Source organism: Helianthus annuus, chromosome 12 (genome assembly GCF_002127325.2).
Source record: "Helianthus annuus cultivar XRQ/B chromosome 12, HanXRQr2.0-SUNRISE, whole genome shotgun sequence".
In the NCBI taxonomy this organism is placed as follows: domain Eukaryota; kingdom Viridiplantae; phylum Streptophyta; class Magnoliopsida; order Asterales; family Asteraceae; genus Helianthus; species Helianthus annuus.
The window spans coordinates 85,633,162-85,658,770 of record NC_035444.2 but is presented as its reverse complement, the minus strand read 5'-3'; positions in this window follow the sequence as shown (position 1 = coordinate 85,658,770).

Here is a 25,609-nt window from a genome sequence, read left to right as displayed (position 1 = left end):
GTAGTGTTCTTTGGCGCGAAAATTGACGAGTTCTGTACTTAATTTTTCAAAATCTTGCACGTTACGTCCTTTAGCCCTAACCCATTTAGATTTCCTTGTTAAATTTGGTCACCCAAGGGTATTTTAGTCTTTTTACCCATTTAAAAAAAATAATATATATATATATATATATATATATATATATATATATATATATATATATATATATATATATATATATATATATATATATAGGGGAGGGTTTAAATGAGAACACTAAATATTGTGAGAACCGTGAGAACAAAAAAAAAACCACGAGAACTTGGTCAAAAATAATTCAAATTCAAAATTTCTTTTTACATTTATTATTATTATCCGAATACAATATTAGAAATTAAATTTACACGTTTAAATTTACGTGAATACGTAAATAAAGAAAATTTACACATGTGTAAGTTTGCCATTTACACATGTGTAAAGTTGTTATATTTACACATGCGTAAAAAATCTAATAAGAGTGATTTTAAGAGGAGAAATGAATTATTTGATGTTGTAAATTATTTTTTGAGTAAATTACAAGTTTTGTCCTTTAAGTTTGTCCTAAATTTCAGGCGCTGCCCTTTACCTTTAAAATTGACGAGTTTTGTCCTTAACGTTTCAAAATCCTGCATGTTATGTCCTTTAGCCCTAACCTAGTTAGATTTTTTGGTTAAATCAGATTACACAGGGGTATTTTAGTCTTTTTACCCATTTATTTAATATTATTTTAAAAAAGAGCTTCAGAAACAGAGCTATCTTCAGATCTTCGCTGCCCCTATCCCATCTCCCACAACCACCACCGCCTCTAACCCGAGTCAAGTCACCTCTCTGTCCTCTTCTTCTCTACCGGAATTGATGAATTTTTATAACTAGCAGATCGGAGCTTCAAAACAGAGCTTCATTGTGTGTTTGTTATTATCGGAAGAACTCTATCCTAAATAAGGAAATAGATTGAAACCAAACTATAGGATAACCATTACACAAATGGGACTGACTTCATTGTCTGTTTGTTATTATCGGAAGAACTCTATCCTATACATAAACCCATAGCTGGGTGGTGAGGCCAATTTGAGAGGAAAGATAAATAATGAAAAGTAGAATTCAAGAACATAAAGGCCAAAGGGAACCGTTAACCTTCTACACAAACAGATTCTCAAATATATATGGACAAAACAACCCTAATAAAAGTAAAAAATTTAACACGATAAAAAAGGTTATAAGGTTTCTGAATAACTAGCAAATCGGAGCTTCAAAACAGAGCATCAGATCTTCGCTGCCCCAATCCCACCTCCCACAACCACCACCGCCCTTAACCCACCTCCCACAACCACCACCGCCCCTAACCCGAGTCAAGTCACCTCTCTGTCCTCTTCTTCTCCATCGGAATCGTACCGATTATTCACAGTCGTCGATCATTCACACTCGCCGGAGGTAAACCACCGCCGTTATTCACAGTCTTCGATCATTCGTACCGATCATTCGCTCGTTGATTCACCGAAAATTGCAGAAGAAAATGGATGGAATTCCAGATTTTTGAGAGAGGAGATGATGGAATTTCAGATTATGTTAAGCGAGAGAGAGAGAGAGAAGAGAGAGATGGGGAAAATCAGATTAGATAGAGAGAGAAGAGAGAGACTTTATATAAATTCTTTTATTTTTTTATTTTGTACAAATAAGTCCTTCATTAAAAGTTCTTTACATAATACCCCCTAAAAAGATGAAATGACAAAAATACCCTTATGGGACCATATTTAACAAAAAGAATCTGACTGAGTTAGGGCTAAAGGACATAACATGCAGGATTTTAAAACGTTAAGGACAAAACTCGTCAATTTTAAAGGTAAAGGACAGCGCCTGAAATTTGTGACAAACATAAAGGACAAAACTTGTAATTTACTCTTATTTTTTTGATGTTATATTTTAATTTCAATGAGGGTTGTATTAAAAAAAATGGTTTTGATTAGTATTCTCATTCGTTCTCACGGTTCTCGCAATATTTAGCGTTATCAAATTAACCCTCCCCTATATATATATATATATATATATATATATATATATATATATAACTTTCTCTTTATCCCTCTCTACCACTCTCCCTCTCGCACACACACACACATATTCAAATCACACCACCACCACCTCCCACTACCAACAACTGACCACCACCACCATCAACCAACCACAAATCGCCACCCCCTGCCATCAACCCACCAACAACCTGCCAACGCCATCCTGCATGTGTGTCGCAACCAACCACCTCCCACCACCACCCACACCATCTGCCACCATCCCCACCCACACATCTACCACCAACACCCTTCGTTTTTTGTTTTCAATTGCTGGAGTGGTGGTTGTGCGCCGGAGCAGATATGAGAAAAGTGGGGGTGGATTGGTACAATCGCAGACGAGGTTTCAATTCGTGGTTTGAAATTGCTTGGTTGGTTAAATTGGGGGGGGGGGGGTTGGAGAATTGGGGAAATTGAAAATAAATGGTTTTGATTGTGGTGGGGTGGGTGGTGAGGGTGGTGGTGGCGGTGGAGAATCTGATAGGAGAGAGGGGGTAGAGAGAAAGAGTTGTAGAGAGAGAGAGAGAGAGAGAGAGAGCGGTAGAGAAGGAGAGGTGGTGGCAGATGGTTGTGGTGGTGGTAGATGAAGGCTGAGTGAGAGTGAGGGAGAGAAATAGAGAGAGAGAGATATAGCACTATGTGTGTTTATAGAGAAAGATTTTTAATTTTATAAAGACGCTATTAGTTTTTTAAAATTCTTTTTGTTATATTTACTAAAAAGATTTATAAATGAATTGGTACAAAAACTAAACTACCCCCGCTTAACCACATTTAAAAAAAAAAAAAAAAAAAAAAAAACTAACTAGGCTAGGGTCAAAGGACCTAAGGTGCAAGATTTTTAAACATTAAATATAAAACTCGTCAATTTTCACGCCAAAGGACACCGCCTGAAAATAGTGTTAAGATTAAGGTCAAAACGTGTAATTTGCCCTATTTATTATTAGATTTATTTGGATTGTTCGGTTTGAACCTAATTTTTATTTTGTGAAACCGAACAGAAACCAATTTGTAATTCGGCTAGGTTTTAATTTAATAGGTTTCAAACCAAATAATGAGCAACCCTAAGGTTAAGCTTCTAGTTGAATACTAGCATGCCAAATAGTATAACCTTTAATTGCTACCTTGCTACTTTGTTACTTAGTTGTTAATGATTAACTTGTTAACTGTTAATTTTAGGCAATACAGAAAAATGAACAAACTTCGGTCATGAACCTAATAAAAAACTAAGAAGTTACAAACCGGTTCACAAACTATAGATAACACTCGAAAATCTAAAGTATTTCGGTGACCGACTAAATCCGGTAAAAAAAACTTCGATGAGCTAACCCGACTCAACAAAAAGTCCCTCTTGATATACATATGAAAACAATTTTTTTTACTCCCATAAAAAAATATGTATCCGCCAACACCGATACTTGCAAACCTCCCAAAGCTTCATATCTAATGACACATTACCTTACTTAAAACTATGGTGAACTTGACGGTACGATTAAGGAGTATATGTACAAGCTCGAATCTCCAACGGAACGTAAACATCAACTAAGCTACTCTATATGGTGCTTATTCTCTAGTTTATTGGAAATGAGGATGTCGATCACGAAATATTAACGGAAGCACTGAAAATTTGAAAAACTCATTTCATCAAGGTTGAATTACGTACTTAGCAAATTTCCAACCAAAACCAAAACCTTTTGTTATATTCTTTCTATTGCATTCTTTATTCATTCATTTATAGTTTGGATCTCAAAACCAAACTTTGTTCGTCACATTATTCGTTGTAACTCACCCGCGTGCGGATGAGTTTACATAAACTAGTGTCACGTAACATCATATATATTTTGGAAAATTGGTTTTTAATAAACCAACCTTTGTTCCGTTGGTAAATAATAATCTTACCTACGTAATTGGTATACAATAATCCTACCTATCAACATGTTGGTACTCAATGAACTTCCGTTAATTTATTTTTAACTGAAGTTAGTTTTTAAGTTTTATTTATTACACAAACAGTCCCTGTAGTTGTAATTTACTAGTTTTAACTATTTTAAAACTAGTAAATTACACAGTCCCTTGAGGTTTTCTTGTTTTATAAAATAGTTAAAACTAGTAAATTACAACTATATGGACTTTTTGTGTAATAAATAAAACTTAAAAGTTAACTTCAGTTAAAAAAAATTAACGGAAGTTCATTGAGTACCAACATGTTGATAGGTAGGATTATTGTATACCAATTACGTAGGTAAAATTATTATTTACCAACGGGACAAAGGTTGATTTATTAAAAACCAATTTTCCTTATATTTTTGGAGGATGGCATCGTTGTTTAACCATAATTCTGTTAAAAGATTATTATTTTTTTAAATTGTGTACATTTTGTAGCCCATTAAAACTTGAATGTTGGCTTTTGCATTTCAACTAACATGATTAGAAAGACAACCGATGCAATGTTGCATCCTAGGTGTTGGGCCTTCTGACCCCAAGTGACAGAAATTAGGCCATCAATAATACATGATGAACTTTCAATAAACAGTGAACTGTAAAGAATACTAATAATCTAATTTCTTTTAGAATAATTACAAAAATCGTCCTTTATGTTAATGACCTAAATTACAAAAATCTAATTTAACATGTGAAGGGACTTTAATGTTTAAAAAAAATGTCGCGGGACTTTTGTGAGACAAATCATAAAGTATGTTGGTTTTTTAAATGGAAAAAGTTGTTAGAAGAATTTTATGAGAAAAACAAGAATATATATGGTTCAAATGAAAACCACTTTTATTGTGAAAACTCGAAAACTAACTAAAAAAAGCCTTAAAAACACACAATTTTTTTTTCAATTTTTTTTTATAAAAATCGCTGGTTTTTATATATAAAAAACTTTTTTTCAAAAAAAAAAAAAATTTGTAGTACACATGTATAATAATACACATGTGTAGTACACATACACATGTGTAGTATTACACATGTGCACTACACAATTTTTTTATATATAAAAACCTGCGAAATTTGGTTTGCAAAAAAAAAAATAAATAAATAAATAAAAAATTTGTATGTTTTTTTGGCTTTTTTAATTAGTTTTCGAGTTTTCACAATAACTAGTGGTTTTCATTTGAACCTTCCCCTTTTATGGTATTTGCTAGAAAATTAAGTATAATTAATTTACATGTCTTTGTATCTTAAACACAAATGGTGTTAAAACCGAACTACACCAACCAGGGGAGGAGCTTAGAGGAGGCCAGACCGGGCCTCGGCCCGTGCGATTTTTTCACCCAGTAGTATTAAATTTCAGGTTTTCGAGAATTTTTTCAAATGTGTATTGGTTCGGCCCAGGCTGATTTTATCTCAAAAAAAAACACCGGCCCATGCTGACTTTTAGGTCAAGATCCGCCACTGACACCAACCGGTATGGCTGTTCAAACCAAAAACCATATATGTTTTAATGAGCTAGAAAACTATCTACAAAGTTAGAATAGTTTTTGTAAGAACGGGTAAACCTCTTAAAAACCAATGGGATGGATCCAACAAGTGTATATAGACTAAGGTGTTGTTTATTTTTTGTAGGTAATGTTTGCAGTCTGCAGATCACATCTGCATACATCTGTAGCAGAAGAGGTGGACCAAAACTCTGCAGTCTACAAAAAGAGGTTAGAAGAGTAGATCTGCAGCAATGTCTTTCAAAAAAAACAAACAGTTTGCAAACCTAAATGTCTGCGCGTGATCTGCGCGACACATACAAATGAGGACAAGAAAAGCTTTTCTGACAAAACAAACACCTCCTAACTTGAAGAGGCGTCTTCTAGCTTATGTCACCTTGTAAATGTTCTAAAAATTTACATGCATTTCATTTCTTTTGAAAAAACAGATGTTTGTATCACCAATTCTATAAAAACAAGGTTTACAAGCATATCTTTTACTTTATATAAAGTTTTATTTGAAATAGTCTTGTCATCTTTCGACTTTACAATAGAGAATACTTTTACTTTTTTATTTAACATTTTCCTTCTAAAGAGTCTCAATAATAAAAAGTTAACAAAACTTAAAGAATACTTTAAAGATTTAAAAACTAACAAAAATGTTAATTCAAAGTGATAAGATTTTACTTAATTAGTTAATCCTTTATTAGAGGAATTGATTCAATTATGATCTATCACGAGAGGCCCCACTCTTGTATGCTATAACGTGTAAGGCAACACCATTATACTATTTTCAATATTTAACTTTAAATAAATCATGAACTTTGTGTTACTAATCACGGATGTTTAAAATATTAAAGAACCCCCCCCCCCCCCCCCAAAAAAAAAAAAAAAAAAAAAAGAACTTTGTGTGAATCATACCAATTTGGGGTCAATCGTAAAAGACTAGTATTATACTATTATCAATGTTTGTAATTTGGCTAGTAGAAAAACCCAAAGAAAATATAATAATTTATTATAGGTCACAAATAGTCAAATACTCAGGGCCGTCTATCATGGGGTGCAGGAGGTGCCTGTGATCAGGGTCCAAATCAATATAGGGCCCGAAAAATTTTTAAGTTTTTTATATATATATTTAAAAAAATCCTGAATGTTTGTATAAATTAGGGACTGCTAAAAGACCCAAAGTTTTTTAACTAAGGGCCTGGTTAAAAGTTAAAAAAAAAACGGTCCAATTAACAAGCCCAAGTGACTAATCTAAACAAAAATAAGTGCCTGCTAGATTAGGGAAAGGAAACAAAACGTCGCAAGGCAGTGTAGTATATCGCACAGGGAATTGGGACGAGGGAAACTGGAAACAAAACGTCGATCATATGTTTTTGTCGTTTTGATTTCATATGTTTTTGATGTCATACGTTTTTTATTTCATAATATATTAATATGTGTGATTCTGATTTCATATACTATAAAACTTCATGTGATTGAATGAATGTTTTTTGTTAATATTTAGAAATTATGCCTCCCGTTCCTAAATACAAACACCTATCCGGCCATCAAAAACGTAAGAAGAGGAAGCTAGAGGAAGAGAAAAGAAAGGCGGACAAAATAAAACAAAACCGAATACACAAGTTTTTTTAAAAGAAACTCAAAATTCTAGTTCTAACTTGAGTGATGATAACGTGGGTGAAGAAGATGTGAACGTTGATGAAGAACAAGATTGTTCTCTTAGCAAGTAGGTTCGATAAAATGATCATTTTTGCTACACTATTTTTGTTAATTTGTTTTATCTATTTCATAACAATTATCATAGTATATGGGTTTTTAGTATTTATATATTTGATTGAATGATTGATGAGTTTATATTATATGAAGATTTGCGAATAGGGCCCAAATTTTTTATCTCGAACAGGGCCAAATTTATTTTTTGTGATTTTCGCAGACGGCCCTGCAAATACTATTTTTTAGGTGTAGGTTAAAGAATCTATGGAGTCAAGATAAGAAACCTTAGTTTTTTTATATTAATCAAATCCTTTTGATTATTAACGAAAATTGTTTCTAGCTTTTTGAAGCCTTGTTAACAAAAGGTTTACATATTTATATAAAATGAAGATGGGTACAACTGTACAACAGTACAAGTGGCAACAAAAGATAATGTAAGCTATGGTATACAACTATAGACTATAAGGTCCCATTTGAATCATTCCAGGAATGATGTAACGTTTACATTTCATGTATTTTCGGTGTTGTATATGTAAATTGTACATCACAAACATTCACACATAACTATATAGATACATAGAGTTTAGCTTCAAATTTTCAAAATATACAATTCCAAGTATTCATGAAGCAATTTGGTGAGTTATGAATATAAAATCTAAGATTAGTGTTGAAAATGTGCATGAAAATCTGTTTGTTTAATTCAATTCCTCTTGTAATAGTTGTTAAGACATGTGTTTTCTTTCATTTGTTAATTTTTTGCATGATATACTGCACGGGAGGTGGACTTCGACTGCTTCAAAGATGGGCTAAATGCTTAGTGTTGCTTGACTGAGGTGCAAATATTGGGTTCATGTATGGGCCGGTACATGGCCCGACGCCTCCATCAAGTGGGCTTGGTTCAAATCGGTTGGTTTCTATCCGCATCTATATAAGCTTATTTGAATGTTTATATATTTTGGGTCATGTGATGATGGGTTTGGAGCTTGGAACTAGATTGTAGTTGTTAATGGACTTTAAGGTTGATGCATGGGTTTAAAAGGAGTTGCAGGTTGGGCTTAAAAGAAGTTGTAACTACATTCGTTTGCAATGGGCATGTATAAACGTCATCATAGGCTCTTGAAGTTTCAGACAAGATATTTTCACATACACTCACCTTCCCTCTCGTCTGTGGCGATTAGGGTTTTTAGATCAAATCTTTCACTCGTTTACTATCTCTTTCTTGTTCTTGAATGATTAGGGTCTCATTTGTTAGATTTGATCAGATTCATGTTGATTCTAGTCTCAGTTTGTTTCATTTTAGTGTCGTTACAGAGATTATCAGTTGATAGTCTTCATTGTGAGTTTAGAAAAGTTAGATTCATGTATTCTGCAAACATATTTGTGAGTGCTTTGGGTAATAAACGTTTAGGTTTGGGTATTTGGACGTGTTTAATCAAAGATCCGAGTTTGATACCTTGTTTGTGATAATTAGAAAGATAATTACACCGAAAATATCGAACAACCAAGTCTAAATGTACCAAATCAAATGCAATCATACCAATTGCATTTTAGACCATCGTAATCAATATGTAGGGGATTAAGTTTTTGTCATACGATACTCATATGTTTCCAATTCAGTTATGAAAAAGCATGATACCATCTAAGAATCAAACACCTCCCAACCATCCTTATGAAACCACCATCCGAGAAACACACGCTTTCAATTTAACCTTAGATTTAAAGTTAACACAACTTAGCATGCGTTTCTAACAAACAAGGTCTAGCATTATTATTCTACACAATATACTAAGCACATATGTTAAGTTAATTCAATAAATCACTCAAATGCATACTTACATATACAAAATGACTATGGCAATTCGAACACAATTATCGTTGAAATGCAAAATCTGAGTGTATACTAACTTTTAGATACTAATATACTATATGTACTTGTCACACCCCAACCGATGGCGGAATCATCAGGGCGCGACACTAGGCGAATCAGATTGCTCAAGAGAATCCATAACAACTATTTTGCGATCATGTTTATTACATTCGTTATCCCATACTAACAAATAATACAATCACATAAGTTATCATAGAATTCTTGTCCTCTCGAACAATACAAATCCGACAACCTAGATTTTTAGGTGAGTTTCTAGACTTCCTAGCTTGATGTTGATGTAGACTACGACTAAACCTGCAACATACGTTAAAATAATGTCAATACTAAAGTATTGGCGAGTATACAGGTTTGATATGTAGTAGCGTAATAGATTAAAAAGTGCTGCGAATTTCCACATGCATAAACGTAATACACGACATATATACTCAGAAAACTGATACTACCAGCTAAGTCCTCGATGCTCGATTCTTCGATGGCATAACTAGACCCCGTCGGGCACAATAGTACTATATTAGTCGTGGTGGGACGTCACGAGTATAAGTCCTAGCACATATGCAACTAGCATTACGTATATCTACGCATAACAGTTATTCACAAGTGATAAATTGATTGATTGAATAATTCGTTTGATAAGTTCGATTTGTTAGGAACGTATGTTACACCCAAAAATGCAATAAAAGGGGTTCAAGTATACTCACAGTGCGTACTCGGCAAGCTAATCACGGCTTGGTTGGATTGACGGGAAAGTGTCTGAGAATACCCTGATTACAGACTGATTGCATGAGCGTTTGATAGCGCGTTAAATGATAACGGAATTCACAAGAACGAATGAAAATCTGATCGAATGCTGGCCCGTTCGGATGGGTTGCTATCCGATCGGCTAGCCTGTCCGATCGGTTAGCCTGTCCGATCGGCTGGGCAGGCCGATTGATCGGAGTGTCGCGCTCCGGTCAAAGATAATATTTATATGCCCTAATTACCCTTAACAAATAGCTAGTGGTAGCAAGGGGTCGAACCACGAAGAGTATGTGGTTTGTGTGCGGATTTGATTGAATTATGAATAGATGTTGTCACTTTTATGAAGCTTGCTAAAATATGTTTTTGTGTTTTTGTTTGATTGGAGATGTGAATTATAACTACTAAAAACAAACAATTGCAATGATGTAAATAAAGGTTTTGACAAGATAGAGAAAACAAGGTTCACACCCGGTTCGGTTATTGCAATCCTAGGGTTCTTACAAGTTTTAGATTTAATTCACTTGAATATGTTATTAACGGATTTCTATCATCAAAGCTTAGGTGCCAATTGTTATCAACGCATACACGGACTACAATGCACTTCGTTACTTCGGACAAGTAAAACCTTTTGAATGACAAGGCATAATTGCACAAACTTATTTCGCAAAGTCAAATTTCATAACTCACTCGACAATTCACAAATATAGTTCAAATGCAAGACAATTGTCAATCAATTCAAATACAAATCAAGTTGTCACAAAACCAAACTAAATCATTGTTCAAACCCTAGACTTACAATAACCTACACCGGGGTGAAACCTCCAAGAAATTAGCCGCTCATGGTGTAAATGGCACGATCAACGGATGCACGGAACTTGAATTGGGTCATCTTGGAGCTTGAAGATGGATGATTGAATGGTTAGGGTTTGGAATGGTTGGTGGTGATGAATGGATTAAATGATGGTTGATGATTAGGGTTGTGGAATGAAGATTGGATGGTTTTGATGGTGGGTGATGATTCAAGATTGTAGGATGGATGATAGATTGATTGGTGATGAGATGGTTCGTGAATATGGCTCCAAGAATGTCTTTCAAACTCCAAAATATGTGTAACTCCCGAATTCCATAAGTTTCCACCAATCACCATCGAGCTAAAACCCCCAAACATCAAAATTCGCGTTTCCGGATTTGAAAGGCCGTCGTCGACGGCCCTCAACCCGTCGGCGGCGGGTCCTGGTTTGCAATTCTGATCCGACGCCCTAATTAACTGGCTACGGGAAAATTGTGCCTACGGGCGTTTCTCGATGGCGTCGCCGACGGCTTGGGGCCCGTCGGCGACGGGTTCTTGATTCTTCATTTCCAGTTTTTTCTTGTTTCGCTTCCGTGTGATCCGTACTGCATTCCGGTGCTCCGGTTCTCGACCCGGTGACCCGTAAAGCTCCCGAAAAGCTCCTTAAACTCTTTTAGACCTGTAAAACACAAATCCCATTAAAAGTAGGCTATTCGAAACTAAAACTCACGTAAAAACGTTAAGTTAAACAATAACAAGCACCGGTTTTCAACCACGTATCACCGATCGGCTGGCCCGTCCAGCTGTATTCGACACAAGTTTGAAGGTTTTTCGGTGGTTTTGGTCGAGACGTTGCTGTGACGTGCTAAACAACTTGAAATCCCATCAAGTCCGACTTGTTCTACGGCCAGGAATCACCCCGTTCCATCAAATCTGGCCGTTCTTGATGGTCTTTCCATGTTTAACCCAAAACTGGTCGTCTCTTCGTTAGAAATCAGATCTTGGACCAGCACGACACTAGAAATGAGCAGAAGGTCGGTATAAGCTCCGATTCTACCGGTCTTGAGTGCTTGGGTGTAAAAGAGTTGAAAGAAAGTTGGAAAACCATCTTTCAATCCTTTTATTCATGATTATGTGTAGATCTGTTGTGAAAATGTTGTTTATTCTTGTGGAAATCCTTCGAATCTGAGTTGTTCTTGGTGGAATGAGGCCAACACTTGAAGTTCATAAGAACTTCATAATGACATCACCCTAGAACACCTCAAATCCATTGATTTCATGGTTAAAAGTTGAGATTCGAAAGATAGAAAGGTGGAGAAGTTCATATAGATAAAGGAAGTACAAGTTTTGAGTTGAAAACTTACAAGAATTGCGAGAAATCGGGAGATGAAGGGGTTGGAACGTCTGGTTTAACAGCAACAGTCACAGCAAATGTGCTTGATGTGACAATGGGGTATTTGTAGGCAAAGAGGAGGAGGAGGAGAAATGGTCCGGATCGGATGGCCCGTCCGATCCATGGCCCGTCCGATCAGGTGGCCCATCCGATCGGCTGGCCCAGCCGTTTGGCCGGCCTAGCCGTTCGGCTGGCCCATCCGTCCGGACGGCCTACCCGTTCGGAGGTCCTTCAGCAAGCTGCGTTTTGGCGTTTCAATCCATGTGTTGCGCGTTGCGATAGTTTTGGTCACTCATTTTCATATACTTATTTATTATTTATTTATTTATGATAATGAATCACAAAAGGGTCGTATATACGTACTCATATTATATATTTAATTATCCAAAGTTGCGATACAATAACTGAGTTTCGTTTCGAGTATTCGATTTCTTTGCGATGCTTCACGGTCATCGAGGAGGGTAGAATAGGTCCTCTCCCAATGCCATTGTGAACGTTAGCTATATTTTAAGTAATGAGTTGCACTGCGACACATCACGGCTATCAAGGAGGGTAGAATTGGTCCTCACTTGACATCTTCGTGGTTGTCAGCAAGTGTAACGTGATGTGATAGTGATAGAATATGCGAAAATATTGTGGTATAGCGATGTAACTGATGTGGGTACATTATGATCCGAATCTCTGGTGCTAGGCGTAACGAGTATATCGAGTAGTAACAACGCACAAAAGTGCGGGTTGTTACAGTCTCCCCTGCTTTAGGAAATTTCATCCCGAAATTAATCCACCAGTAGGGTTGTAAGAGTTGATGCGAATGAGAGTAACGATTAAAAGCGTCTAGATAAACGGGCGATTGATTAGGATTTGAAGAGTGAGAGTGTTGCGATAACCGGTGATAGCAGCGAGTAGGGTGATTTGCAGGACAAAGGATGATAACACCAACCGACAGTGATTAGAGAGTGTTTTAAATTTCTGAAAAGTCGATTAATTAAGAAAAACTTGCTCAGGAAAAATCTTCTCACAGTGCGGCGTTAGCTGTAGCGTTGTTCACACCAGCACGACGAGAAAGGTTTTTTAGGTTACTGAAAGATCTTTAAGTGACTAAACTCATTTTATGAAATTTTCTCGCCCCACGTCATTGACTTGAGTCGATTGTCACACTGGTGTCACAAGAAAATCTCGTTTTGTACAAAGGTTTTGAAAAAAGTTTTATAGGAAAAGTCTTGTAAGAAAAATAAGTTTAAAATTTGTGTAGACAAGCCTTTTAATTATACCAAAATTTTAATTTCAGGTCGGCCCCGCATGGCACTTTCCACGAAAATTCTACAATATGGTTAAAACACTTATATATAGGAAGTACCAGCGGCGTATCCACCATGTTTTACTCATATGGCTTCCGTCTCGTGAGGCGGTGTCATACGTGTCGACATAGCACAGACAGAATTACGATGACTCGATCCAAGCGAGAGGGGTTGGATCAAGTCTTAAAAGGGCGAACTGGGCGATGGAGTCGTTTTCGAACTCGGTTCAGCGATCCAAGTGAGGTAGTTAATTGATTGATAACACCACGTAACACAATGAGCGAGAATGACAACGATAAGCGAAAAGCGATGAGCGATAGCGTCAATTGATAGCGACAACCGTCGAGCGATAAACGACAGTCGATGCTTTGCAAGCGATGGAGACGTTTGATTCGATTAGATTTAATAACACCACAATTTTAACTACCATTAACCCTCATGGCCTTTTTCCACGAAAGTATGCTGATACGGCTAAAACACCACCGTGTCTTAGCCCTATTAGCTTCGTCCCGTGAAGCGAGGTCATGAGTGCTAACATAACACATCTTAACACAGATAACACGAAGTAGCGATAAGTGTTGGAAATATCGAGGCGATGAGATAGGTGCGAGAAGCATTACAGTGAGAAGCGACGAGTGACGTGCGATACTCGTCAAGCGATTCACGCTACACGGTTCTGAGCAAGCGGTACATAGTAGCGGTAGAGATTGTGAGATACGCACAATATATTATTGCGATTTCGAGCCACATAATAAGCGTTTGAGATTAAAACGCATAATAAGCGTTAGCGCGAGACACCAAATATACGATTTCGATTTTGCGAGATAGATTCCATGCGATAATGCGATTGCGAGCGTGTTGACTTACGAAAAGTCTTGCGAGTACACGCTTTGGTTTACGATTGATATTGTTACGCCTTGCGATGTATAGTTTAGTGTGTCGAAAATAACCACAATAGTATAATAGTTCTACGTTCCAACTCCACATGGCACTTTCTTCACAAAACTTTGGTTAGCACAGCGAAACACCGCCATGTTTCAACCATGCACCTTTGTCCCGTGAATAGGTGTCACATTTCGTCAGACATGGTCAAGACGCTTATATATAGGAAGTACCAGCGGCGTATCCACCACGCTTAACCATGCCCTGAACGTTAAGGCATCATTGAGACTCACTACGATCTCCGTGCACTAACCAAAATAATCCCGTGTGCACCCGTGATTAGCTTGATTCTTGCACGTTTATCGTACCTCATCTCAAGAACGCATGGTAGGGGTAAAGTATATTACATAGTACATAGTGCTAGCATTTAGATGATGCGCGAGTATAAGAGAAATAGAATCCACACATAAAAGAGATTAGCGGCACTAAATCATATTATTACAACAACATTAGAAGCAAAATAACGTTGCTGTGGAGGCCTTATGTGGAGACTGCGGTCGTTGCTGAAATTCCTCAAAGCTGCGGTCACGTGCGACAGTGTTGCGTAAAATGACCGTACTAGTTGCAATTTGCGCAGTAGCGACAGTTAGCTTCTGGCGGGTGATGATACGTACACTTGTGACACAGGGGATGGGGTCCATTGTAAGCACGTTTCAGTTGAACTGGAGCTGCTCGGAGAGATTTTGGTTGTGACAGCCCAATTGTTGAAGAGTCTGAACTCATGGTCTTCCGTTTACGACTGGGCTGAGCTTCCTGAGATGATGCGGTGTCGTCGGCGGTTTCGTCTGATGATTTGCTGGGGGCATCATCGGAGGAATCTTCAGAAGGATCATTGATAGATTCGCTGGAAGAATCATCAGAAGAGTTGATGATGATTGCTTGATGAGCTTGTTTGACAGGCTTCTTGGAGAAGAATCCGTCCAAGACTCGCTTGTCGTTAATTTCTGCGGCTAAACGGTAGGTTTCTTCGATGGTAGCAGGTCTTGCAGCTTCGACGAAATCACCCACACACTCAGGCAAGCCACGAATGTACTTTGGAATGGCTTTTTCTGAAGTGTTGACTTGACTTGGGCAGATTACGCTAAGCTGTTTGAACCTTGCGGTGTAGCCAACATTGTCACCTTCGACTTGCTTGATTTTCCAAAATTCGCCTTCTAGCTTCTGAATTTCGTGGGAAGGGCAGTACTCTTTCCTCATGAGCTCTTTCAGCTCATCCCAAAAGAGAGCGTAAGCTGCGGAGATCCCACGTTTGTTGCGTTCGGCAGTCCACCATTCGAGTGCTCGCGATTGAAATACTCCGATAGCGCAAGTAGTACGGAAACTATCGGGACACCCACTTTGACGAAGGGTAACTTCGATAGAATCGAACCACTGGAGTAGTTGGGTCACACCTCCTTCACCCGTGAATTCCATGGGATCACAGGCTTTGAAGTATTTGTAGAGAAAAGCAGATTGCGGCGCTTCCGTCTTAGAGTCTTCCAAGGCTCGAGAGTTGTTGAGAGAGTGCACTTGAGCGATAATTTAAGGAATGAGCTTGACCACTTCCTTGGTCACAAGCGAGGCAATCCTCTTATCGGCGCTTCATTTGGCTCTTCTCCTAGCTGTTCGTCTCGAGGTAGGGTCATTGGACGGCATCTAGACAGAGAGAGATTTGGAATGAGATTCGATCATAATGATTTTGAGTTTGCGATGCGATTGAGCGCGATCAAAACTTGTAGCGTGCGATATAAATAGATTTCACTTAGGAGCCACATAGGAGACACGAGATTCCTAGGTTCTCACACAATGAGTTGTTTGTATTTAGATATAGATAGTTGTACTTTACACTTATACACATATATCGATTGTAGAGTACGCGAGGACGCGATGCGTGGAAGAGAGAGAGAGAGAAAGTGGGTAATTAGACATTAGTTTTGTTGCGAACATTCGGTCTTCGTTTTAGATTGCGATGGCTGTGCGAGTTGTGCGTTTTGTAAAACAGGGAGCGAAAAATTGATAATCGTAAAATCAACACATAAAGTGTAACCAAGTTCATCAAGGTGTAAAACCGGCGAGTCGTAGGCTTAGTAAAATAATCGGAGTGCCTTGGGTGTTTAGGCGTCGACTACCCAAGTTAACCCAACTCTACCCAACAAGTTCGTGCACGTGCGTTGACCTGGAAGAGTTATGCTTCCACTGGGATACAGCTCATGGCATTCGTCTTCCTAGTCATCGCGTGGCCAGAGTCATTGTTATGGTCGAGTCCTTGGTGAGAGCTTTTCGAAAACCATTTAGGGAGCGGAACGGTTCATTAAGGTACGGGTTTCACCCCTGACTTAACAGCTTCGTTCCCAATTGTGGTTGTGCTCATCGAATGAATCCGAGAGCTCCACTAGAATTTCGAAATGGAGGCTTTCGTCGAGGTATGGATGTCACTCCTAACTCAACGAAAGATTCTCGTGCTAGAGAAATGCGCTGAGTGAGCAACCCTATCGAGAGTTCTTGGTTTTCACACCTGGTCTCGACTGGTTCACTCGGTTGTGTGATGCGAGTACTTTCGAAAACATGTGTATTGTGTCAGCCTTAGGAAAGGCTGAGTAGTATTTCGGCCTTAGGAAAGGCTTTTCCGTGTGAAGCTATAGTATGCGAGGTTCACACAAAGTTGTAGTTTTTAGCAATTTCGATCGAGAGTATCAGGTAGGCCCAATACAAACCCTATTGGCTTCGTATGAGTCGGCCTGTGGGTACTTAGACTATAGACTAGGTCAATTTCTAAGACGTCGACCCGGACTAGGTCGAGTCTTGCCTAATTCCCTATAGTTATGGCTCTGATACTAATCTGTCACACCCCAACCGATGGCGGAATCATCGGGGCGCGACACTAGGCGAATCAGATTGCTCAAGAGAATCCATAACAACTATTTTGCGATCATCTTTATTACATTCGTTATCCCATACTAACAAATAATACAATCACATAAGTTATCACAGAATTCTTGTCCTCTCGAACAATACAAATCCGACAACCTAGATTTTTAGGTGAGTTTCTAGACTTCCTAGCTTGATGTTGATGTAGACTGCGACTAAACCTGCAACACACGTTAAAATAATGTCAATACTAAAGTATTGGCGAGTATACAGGTTTGATATGTAGTAGCGTAATAGATTAAAAAGTGCTGCGAATTTCCACATGCATAAACGTAATACACGACATATATACTCACAAAACTATACTACCAGCTAAGTCCTCGATGCTCGATTCTTCGATGGCATAACTAGACCCCGTCGGGCGCAATAGTACTATATTAGTCGTGGTGGGACGTCACGAGTATAAGTCCTAGCACATATGCAACTAGCATCATGTATATCTACGCATAACAGTTATTCGCAAGTGATAAATTGATTGATTGAATAATTCGTTTGATAAGTTCGATTTGTTAGGAACGTATGTTACACCCAAAAATGCGATAAAAAGGGGTTCAAGTATACTCACAGTGCGTACTCGGTAAGCTAATCACGGCTTGGTTGGATTGATGGGAAAGTGTCTGAGAATACCCTGATTACAGACTGATTGCATGAGCGTTTGATAGCGCGTTAAATGATAACGGAATTCACAAGAACGAATGAAAATCTGATCGAATGCTGCCCCGTTCGGATGGGCTGCTATCCAATCGGCTAGCCTGTCCGATCGGTTAGCCTGTCCGATCGGATGGGCTGTCCGATCGGCTGGCCCGTCCAGCTGTATTCGACACAAGTTTGAAGGTTTTTCGGTGGTTTTGGTCGAGACGTTGCTGTGACGTGCTAAACAACTTGAAATTCCATCAAGTCCGACTTGTTCTACGGCCGGGAATCACCCCGTTCCATCAGATTTGGCCGTTCTTGACGGTCTTTCCATGTTTAACCCGAAACTGGCCGTCTCTTCGTTAGAAATCAGATCTTGGACCAGCACGACACTAGAAATGAGCAGAAGGTCGGTATAAGCTCCGATTCTACCGGTCTTGAGTGCTTGAGTGTAAAAGAGTTGAAAGAAAGTTGGAAAACCATCTTTCAATCCTTTTATTCATGATTATGTGTAGATCTGTTGTGAAAATGTTGTTTATTCTTGTGGAAATCCTTCGAATCTGAGTTGTTCTTGGTGGAATGAGGCCAACACTTGAAGTTCATAAGAACTTCATGATGACATCACCCTAGAACACCTCAAATCCGTTGATTTCACGGTTAAAAGTTGAGATTCGAAAGATAGAAAGGTGGAGAAGTGCATATAGATCAAGGAAGTACAAGTTTTGAGTTGAAAACTTACAAGAATCGCGAGAAATCGGGAGATGAAGGGGTTGGAACGTCTGGTCGAACAGTAACAGTCACAGCAAGTGTGCTTGATGTGACAATGGGGTATTTATAGGAAAAAAGGAGGAGGAGGAGAAATGGTCCGGATCGGATGGCCCGTCCGATCGGCTGGCCCATCCGATCGGCTGGCCTAGCCGTTCGGCTGGTCCATCCGTCCGGACGGCCTACCCGTTCGGAGGTCCTTCAGCGAGCTGCGTTTTGGCGTTTCGATCCATGTGTTGCGCGTTACGATAGTTTTGGTCACTCATTTTCATATACTTATTTATTATTTATTTATTTATTTATGATAATGAATCACAAAAGGGTCGTATATACATACTCATATTATATATTTAATTATCCAAAGTTGCGATACAATAACTGAGTTTTGTTTCGAATATTCGATTTCTTTGCGACACTTCACGGTCATCGAGGAGGGTAGAATAGGTCCTCTCCCAATGCCATCGTGAACGTTAGCTATATTTTAAGTAATGAGTTGCACTGCGACACATCACGGCTATCAAGGAGGGTAGAATTGGTCCTCACTTGACATCTTCGTGGTTGTCAGCAAGTGTAACGTGATGTGATAGAATATGCGAAAATATTGTGGTATAGCGATGTAACTGATGTGGGTACATTATGATCCGAATCTCTGGTGCTAGGCGTAACGAGTATATCGAGTAGTAACAACGCACGAAAGTGCGGGTTGTTACAGTACTCACTATAGTAAGTTTAGGTTTAAATGATATCAACCCTTTCTCAAAGATTGATTGGATCCACAAGACCATCATGATAGTTTTGGTAATAGTTACCATTAAAAAGGCTAAGTCTAATTTACCAAAGTTGTTTATAATAAACCAAATTCAACTATTAGTGTCATTTGGTAATGCTTTTATACCAAATAATGATTTTGAGCTCAAACTACTTAATTCAACCTCAGTTAATTCATTTGGTTTAAAATAACAAAACATGACTAATCTCTCATACGGATTTTGAAATACAAACACATTTATAGAAGCATATTTTATCATTCAGAATCAATTTTGGTCTATTGACTAATCAGTTCACCAAATAATGATTTTAATAAAGTTAGTCAAAATCACCATTTTCATCAGGTTTACAATTCCACTTGGTTTATCGTTCAAAAGCTGCTCCAATGATTTGTAATGCAATACTTCGTAAAATTTCGCTTTTTGTCAATTTTAATTAAATCTCATCAATAACTAAGTTATTAGAGTATATAGAGTTAGTTACATGAGACTTAGTTAGTTACATGAGAGTTAGTTACAGTTACAGTCTTGTATATATATATCATTGTCATGTACTCAGTATATAGTTTTTAGTCTAATGATTTGGTTGAGATCATTTACCTTTGTTATGGTATCAGAGCTTAGGAGCTCTTGATTCCGGCGACTTCCATAGATTCCGGCGATTTACCATTGATTCCGGCAATCTTTTCCGACTTAATTTTCCGATCTATATCAATCTTCTGTTCGCTCAGATCTGATTTCTTCTGCAAATCTGTCTCAGATCTAATTCCTTTATTCATCTTGTTCCTACAATTCATCATGATAGATTCTAGTGGTGTTTCATTAAATTCAACACTAAATCTTCCAAATATCACTTAAGTTATTCCAATTAAACTTGATAAGACAAATTATCTCCACTGGAAACATCTGATACTAGTAATTTTAAAAACTCTTGGTTTCTTGAAGTTTTTAAACCGTGAATTACCTGTTCCAGTACCTGGATCTGAAGAAAGAGAAGTGTGGGATCGATTGGATGGATGTGTTTCAACGTTTATTACTTCTACCTTGTCTTCTCCACTGTTATACCTAGCAAAAGAAACAAACTCTGCATCAGAGTTGTGGAAAAACCTAGAAGATCACTTACTGAAACAAAGAACAAAATCAATCGCTGAATACTTATCTCATGCAAAAGAATTGGATAATTCTCTTGATTGTGTTGGTGATTCGGTTTCTGATTAAATTATTGATGGGTATGAACAGTCAACTAGTCCTACAATTTTCGGCTCATCTACAAGTTCTATTTTGGGTTCTTTTCCAGGCTCATATGTTGGCCCAACTACATGCATCAAATCTTTTCAAAGCCCAAATCCTACAAATTTACCTACTGTTGGGCCGCAAGCTCCTATGCCACGTAGTTTTGTTAATAATGCACCACAGGCTAATGTTCCTCAATTTGATGTTAGTGGATTCGGGTCAGCCTACTTTGCAAATTGGGCTAGTACAATGGAAACACCGCATTATGGGCTCATGGCAGATTTATCGGGTTTATGTGAGAAAGTTGATTCTTGGATACCCGATTCCGGTGCCACTGCGCATATAACCGATGACTCTTCTATTGTCTTTGATGCTGCTCCCTACACCGGCTCTGAGCGAGTCGTTGTAGGCAATGGTATGGCTCTTACTATTTCTCACATTGGCACTACCTTGCTTCATTTATCTGATCGTACTCTTACTCTTAGACATGTTCTTGTGGTTCCTGGCCTAGCCATGAACCTTTTATCGATCACGCAGTTAGTGACTGATCATCCTATAGCTGTTGTTTTCTCATATCTAGGTCTGTCCATTCAGACTCTTGATGGACAGATCCTTCATTACACACGTGGTAGTCCGCATCAGCTATATTCACTTGCTGCTTTCACTTCTGTTTCTCGTGAGACTTGGCATTCTCGGTTGGGTCATCCGTCTGATGATGTTTTGTCTAGATGTTCATTTTTACATTTGACAAACAAACCCACACACGCACATTGTAATGCTTGCAGTATTTCGAAATCGACTAGATTGCCTTTTACCTCGGTTGTATCCCGTTCTACTTTACCTTTACATATTATACATTGTGATATTTGGGGTGCATCACGGTTATGTCTAGAGATGGATACCGATATTTCATTACTTTCATTGATGATTTTAGTCGATTTACATGGATGTATCCTTTGACTTGTCGTTCTCAAGCGGTTGATTTCTTTCAGCATTTCAAACCGCTAGTTGAGAACCTCTTCTCCTGTACCATCAAACATCTTCAGTGTGATGGTGCTCTTGAGCTCATTAGTGGTTCTATGGCTCGTTTTCTTTCAGATTCTGGCATTGCTTATCGCATTTCATGTCCTTATACTCCCCAACAGAATGGGGTTGCTGAGCGGAAAAACTGCCATCTTTCCGAGGTAGCTCGAACTTTATTGTTTCATGCTCGGTTACCAAAGAATTTTTGGTATAATGCATATGCCACTGCTGCCTTCCTTATTAACCGGTTACCATCATCGGTACTTCATCATTCATCTCCTTATGAGGTTCTATTTGGATCTCGTCCCGATTACTCTATTCTTTGTACTTTTGGGTGTTTGTGTTATCCATTTCTTGGTGATACTCGAGCGGATAAACTTTCACCCAAGTCTACTCCTTGTATCTTTGTTGGCTATGCTCCATCTCAACTCGGTTATCTTTGTTATGATCCTCATACATCACGTACGTATACTTCTCGACATGTTCGATTCCATGAGTTGATTTTTGACATTCCAGGGAGTTCTACTACTCCCACAGCTTCTTCAGATTCTATGTCTTTCTTCATTCATCGTCCTTCGCTTCCGAATTCTGTTTCTTCTCCTTCCTTTTCATCTCCTCCTATTATTCCTTCCTCGCCTTCTCCTGTTGTTACCTCACCTGATATTCCTTCATCTTCTGTTCCTCCTCCTCCTCCTCCTCCATCTGTTCCGAATCACCCGATGGTTACACGATCTCGTGATCACACACGGCAACTGCGTCAGTTTCCTGATCATGTTCTATTTCATGTCTCTACTACTCCCACCACTGAGCCTTCCATATTTAGACAGGCTCAGTAGTACTCTATTTGGTGGGATGCGATGCGTGCTGAGATTGATGCTCTTTATGCCAATCAGACCTGGCGTCTGGTTTAGGCTCCCACTAACGCTAGCATTGTTGGTTGTAAGTGGGTTTACAAGATTAAACATAATCCTGATGGATCAGTGAGTCGCTAAAAAGCCCGGCTTGTTGCCAAGGGCTTTTACCAGACTAAGGGTATTGACTACACTAAGACTTTTAGTCCTGTGGTCAAACTTACTACTATTCGTCTAGTTCTTTCAGTCGCTTTCTCTCGAGGATGGTCTATTCGTCAGGTTGATGTCAACAATGCGTTCTTACATGGGGACCTCTCTGAGACTGTGTATATGACCCAGCCCCCAGGCTTTGTTGACTCGTCTAGACCACATCATGTTTGTCGTCTGCAGAAGGCTCTTTATGGCCTAAAGCAGGCTCCTAGAGCTTGGTTTTCCAAGCTATCCACCGCTCTACTTGCTGATGGTTTTACCCAGTGTCTTTCAGATGTATCTCTTTTTGTTTACAGTCGGGATTCGATACTCTATTATGTATTGATCTATGTTGATGACATCATTATTACTAGGAGCTCGTCTGATTTTGTTACTTGTTTGATTGGGCGCTTACATGCTCAGTTTGCGTTCAAGGATTTGGGACAATTGTCATATTTCCTGGGTATTCAGGCCACATTTTCTGAGGATGTTTTACACTTGTCTCATCAGCGCTACTTACTTGATTTACTACATCGCACTGGTCTTGCTGATTGTCGACCATTATCTACTCCTGTCTATTCCGGTAGACAGCTTTCTTGACATACTGGTGATCCTTTATCTGATCCTACTATGTATCGGAGCACTGTTGGTGCATTACAGTATCTTGTATTGACACGACCAGAGATTGCTTATGCGGTCAGTAAGGTGTCACAGTTTCTTCAGACACCTACTGATCGACATTGGGTCGCTGTTAAGCGGATTTTGCGGTATCTTAAGGGTACCATTTCTCATGGTCTATGTATACGTCGGTCTACTTGTGTTGTTTTACATGCTTATAGTGATGCTGACTGGGCTGGATGTCCCGATGATCGACGTTCTACCACAGGTTATTGTTTTTTTCTTGGACACAACCTTATCAGTTGGAGTTCCAAGAAACAACATACGGTTGCTAGGTCGAGTACAGAGGCTGAGTACCGAGCGCTTGCTCATACGGCTGCTGAGTTACGATGGATTACATCTATATTACATGAGTTACATATCACGATGACTTGTCCACCATCTCTTTGGTGTGACAATATTGGAGCTACATATCTTGCAGTCAACCCAGTGTTTCAGCAGCGCACCAAACACTTGGAGATTGACTTGCATTTTATTCGTGACATGGTTTTGATGGGTGTTTTACATGTTTGGTATGTTTCCACTACACTTCAGATTGCAGATATTTTGACCAAAGGATTGTCTAGTGTTCGGTTTTACAGTCTGTGGTCCAAGCTTCACGTGGATGCTCCCCGTTTAGTTTGAGGGGGCATATTAGAGTATATAGAGTTAGTTACATGAGAGTTAGTTACAGTTACAGTGTTGTATATATATATATATCATTGTCATGTACTCAGTATATAGTTTTTCAGTCTAATGATTTGGTTGAGCTCATTTACCTTTGTTATAAGTTACACGTAATATTGGTATAGTTAAAAGTCATATCTTAATAATCATCTGACATGTTTCTAAGATATTGGACAACTACTACATGCTTAACTTTTAGAAATTTAATACATGTGCTTCGAAACCAAATTAAACTTTTCTAAACTTAGTTTCACCTAGCTCATCACTCTTTTCTCTCAATCATTTGTAGCAACTGCCATCTTTCAGAGGTAGCTCGAACTTTATTGTTTCATGCTCGGTTACCAAAGAATTTTTGGTATAATGCATATGCCACTGCTGCCTTCCTTATTAACCGGTTACCATCATCGGTACTTCATCATTCATCTCCTTATGAGGTTCTATTTGGATCTCGTCCCGATTACTCTATTCTTTGTACTTTTGGGTGTTTGTGTTATCCATTTCTTGGTGATACTCGAGCGGATAAACTTTCACCCAAGTCTACTCCTTGTATCTTTGTTGGCTATGCTCCATCTCAACTCGGTTATCTTTGTTATGATCCTCATACATCACGTACGTATACTTCTCGACATGTTCGATTCCATGAGTTGATTTTTGACATTCCAGGGAGTTCTACTACTCCCACAGCTTCTTCAGATTCTATGTCTTTCTTCATTCATCGTCCTTCGCTTCCGAATTCTGTTTCTTCTCCTTCCTTTTCATCTCCTCCTATTATTCCTTCCTCACCTTCTCCTGTTGTTACCTCACCTGATATTCCTTCATCTTCTGTTCCTCCTCCTCCTCCTCCTCCTCCTTCTGTTCCGAATCACCCGATGGTTACACGATCTCGTGATCACACACGGCAACTGCGTCAGTTTCCTGATCATGTTCTATTTCATGTCTCTACTACTCCCACCACTGAGCCTTCCATATTTAGACAGGCTCAGTAGTACTCTATTTGGTGGGATGCGATGCGTGCTGAGATTGATGCTCTTTATGCCAATCAGACCTGGCGTCTGGTTTAGGCTCCCACTAACGCTAGCATTGTTGGTTGTAAGTGGGTTTAATCATTCTCGTGCTTGTATTCGGTCTATAGTCTCGAATGTATCAAAAGCTGCAAGTTCTACAATACGCGACTAATGGCCCACTCAAACAAAGAAACATGTGAATGTGAATCTATGATGTATAAAGGGCTCAAACCTCACGTATAAGGGTATGATATGTGATATGCATACATTGCTAGTTCCTTAGGCGAATTATTCTCAAATAACCACCTGCTAAATACCCGATATGCTTATTAATTTGAACTTGATCATGACAAAAGACCAAATGGGTTGTGACATCCCTCGTTGACTTGGTTACTTGTGCTTTTGAGATTGCTTTGAAAACAAGACATTTTGAAAAATTCTTGAAATTTTCCCCCATCCCCACACTTGAGGTAAACATTGTCCTCAATGTGTAGTATTTAAATGAACGGGTCAAAATCGAAAATTTTTACTACTCCCCCATCCCCACACTTGAGGTACATATTGTCCTCAATGTGTAAGAACTAGAGTTTTTTAAAGCACAAGGGATGTGACACGGCTAACCTCCCCA